Source organism: Mus caroli, unplaced genomic scaffold (genome assembly GCF_978045245.1).
Source record: "Mus caroli unplaced genomic scaffold, Mus_caroli_1 scaffold_3, whole genome shotgun sequence".
Classification (NCBI taxonomy): domain Eukaryota; kingdom Metazoa; phylum Chordata; class Mammalia; order Rodentia; family Muridae; genus Mus; species Mus caroli.
This window is the reverse complement of record NW_028227258.1, coordinates 105,509,783-105,513,086: the sequence shown is the minus strand read 5'-3', so window position 1 is coordinate 105,513,086 and position 3,304 is coordinate 105,509,783. Positions and strand designations below refer to the sequence as shown.

The 3,304-nt window shown below is 38.3% G+C and overlaps 1 pseudogene; it reads right to left on the bottom strand.

Moving 5' to 3' along the window:
• Positions 1 to 1,492: 1,492 nt before the first annotated feature.
• Positions 1,493 to 1,960, bottom strand: LOC110290635 (uncharacterized protein C9orf85 homolog pseudogene; annotated as a pseudogene).
• Positions 1,961 to 3,304: the final 1,344 nt, after the last annotated feature.

The window sequence follows — 3,304 nt, the reverse complement described above, 5'->3', positions numbered from 1 at the left end:
TTTCAATAATCACATAACACTAACTTACACTGTTTACAGGTAAAAACCCTGACAATAAAGTGATAAATCAGGATGATGGAATTCTGGAAAGGATAAGCTTATAAGGGAGAACATCACAGGAGCTTCTGATACTGCAAGTTATCGCCACTCCAGTATGAATATTGTATTCCTTTCTAGAATAGTAACTATACAGTCTACACATTTTTTTCTAAGTATAAGTTTACAAATTAGGAAAAAGTTAAAAAATGGAATGAAGTATATAAAAACATTTTTGAAGGAAAATCTTTGCACATGTTCCGCAGAACCTCTGGGTCCCTTGTCTGCATGGAACGAATCTCTGGAGCAGGTGGGCAAGGCATCGGCTGGAATTGACAAACAGACCCGACACAAGGGAGTGTGGATCTGAATGTAATTTGTCAAATCGAGCATCAAACTTTTTATACAGAAGAAAATAGGGAAGTTGGGTGACACACCATCAAGGTCCAAAGAGGTTACTGGATTCTTACACAAAACAAAGGAATACAAATATGGAAGAACTGGGAGGAACCAACTTGGGTAAAACTCAATGTTAACAACTGGGATCAAAAACAGCTCCACCTAAGGTCCACTTAATCTTAGAAGCCAGGGGCAAGGGCTTCCTGCCCTTGCCATAGATCCTACTCTAGTCTATTGTATAGTCCACCTCCCCCCTAGGCCACTGTAAATACTTGTTTGTGTATGGGTGTAACTCAGCTACCTATAGTTCTAAGTATCTACACTGGTTCCTCTTTAGGTCACAAACTTCCTTCTTCCTAGATAATGGTAAATTCCTGTGTAGGACAGTGATTTAGCTATTCATGCCCAAGGTTGGATCAAGGACTGCCTAGAAACTAACTTAGCTATATGTCAAAATATCAATCCTTAGGAGCACTTGTAATAAAGCAATATTAAGGGAAAGCACACAGATCTGTTTACCAACTAAAGCAAGGACATTGGAGCATTCTTTATACAGGATGCCACGGTTCCAGGAGACTAAGTTTCTGTGAACTTTTCGCCTCGGGACTGCGCCCAGGTTTTCGGGGCCTGTGGCAATAGTCACTACTGGAGTGGATGTAGCACACATGATTGTATGTGTGTGTGTAAAAATAAACTGTTTTGCCTTGTATGACTTAAGGGGGCTTTTGCTAAAGAAGTCACATACCCAAGGTCAGGTTACGGAAATGTATACTGAGCTAGTCATCTTAGTTTTTCATGAGATAGTTCTGATACAATCACCAATTCCTAACACTGAATAATTTGATATTAGATAATGTTTTTCTAAACAATTTTTATAGGTTTTATACAACATGCCATGGAGTGCCCACACATATTCTGTATATACAGCTTAAGTGTTATTGTGAACACCTTTAAGATTCTGTTACTCAAATGTTATAAATAACTGACATTGCTCATGAGCTAGTTCTGCCTATTGACATATCCTTTTCTGACTCCCTCTGCAACTGACTCAGTGCTGTCAGGCCTGAGTCTCCCCATCCTTGCCATCAGAGTCAGATTCAGCATCTAAGTCCTTATCACTGTCTTCCTTTTGTCTGCAGCTTCTTCTATTGTTAGAACCTTCATTTTCAGTATTTTTCTTAAGTTTCTGGTTCTTTATTAAATGGAATAATGATCTCTTCTTTCTTTCTACATTTTGCACAAACTTCGAGTTCACAGGCACATGGTCTACACATTATGTGGTAAGAGTTCTATACTGTCTTTTGTAAACATTAACACATTTCTTAGGCTTTAACAGTGGCTTGTGTTTGCTGTATTTTACACGCCATTCAAGAACTTCTTTGCAGCATTGACATACTCTGTCATGACGTTTTGCATTAATTTTCTTGGTCTGAACACTCTTATCAAACTTGTCATTTTTGAAGGTGAACGTATTCTGGTGTGTCTGAGGCCAGGATCGAGTCATGTTTCCTTTCTGGGAACTCATCTCCAAATCTCAAGCACAAGAAGTCAGTGCAACCTTTAAGTTACAGGAAAGGGTAAAGAAGTTACTGCCCCAGATTGAGACTATCAACAGTGATCCAGAACTCTAAACTCTTTTATTCTCTACACATTGCCCTGATGTGGGTCTGTGGTTCTCTACTGCAAGAAGAAACTTCTTTCATGAGGCCTGAACACTGATCTATGAGTATATCAATATGTCATTAGGACTAATTTTATTGCTATGCATCCTTAGCAGAATAATAGTGGTAGGTTTTCCCCCCTGACCTATATCTAGTCATGTTCTTGGCCACTTGAATAGTGTCAGGTATATATTCCATCTCTTGGAGAAGGTCTTAAATCCAGTCAAGAAACTGATAATTATTCCATAACATTGGTGCCACGATTATATCGGTATATTTTGCAGGGAGGTTGCTCTTGTAGGGCAAAGGTTCAGAGCTGGATGAGACTGATTATTTTCTCCTCATGTAGCATCCACAGTACTTTCCAGCCCTACGAACGAGAGAAGTAGGGCCAAACCTCCTAGTTAGGCACCAGCTCAATTTCTCCATATTGATGACGTAATTGTCTTTAGCAATAGGTCCTTACTATTAGATTGTGAGGGGTAGCTACTTGCCTTGGCAATAGCCTGTAATCCTTGGGGGGTGTCTAAAGGGCACCCTTGTCCAATGACTGAAAATGATGCAACCCATTCCTTGTACATGGTAATAATTAGCACAAAACACAATTTCAATATCCAAAAAAGAAAGAAACAAAAACCAGGAACAACCAAGGTGTATGCGTATATGTGCCTATTTATGTATGTGTCTCTTTTTGTCTATGTGTGTGCATATGAGTGTGTGTCTATCTGTGCATGTGTGAATATATGTATGTATTTATATGTGTATATGTGTTTGTATGTATGTGTATATATGTCTGTATGTGTGAATATGTCTGTGTCTACAGGTGTGTATGTGTGTGCATGTATATCTATCTAAACCTATGTGTATGAGTATGTGTAGTTCCTGTGTCTACGTGCATATGTATGTATTGGCACATATGTATATGCATATATGTTTGTATGTATGTTTATATATGTCCATGTATGAATATGTGTATATTTATGTCTGTGTCCATATGTATGTACACATATATGCCTGTTTATATGTATGCATGCATATGTGTTCACATCTGTCTCTATGTGCATACATGTGTGTGTATTTAAAATAGAGAATCACTGGGTACTGGTGCCATTTACTATGTGACTCTTAAGCTCAGTGGTATCATGTCAAACTGTCATTTAAAATTTGTATTTTAACCTGAGCATAGTGGTAAATACCTATTGTCCTAT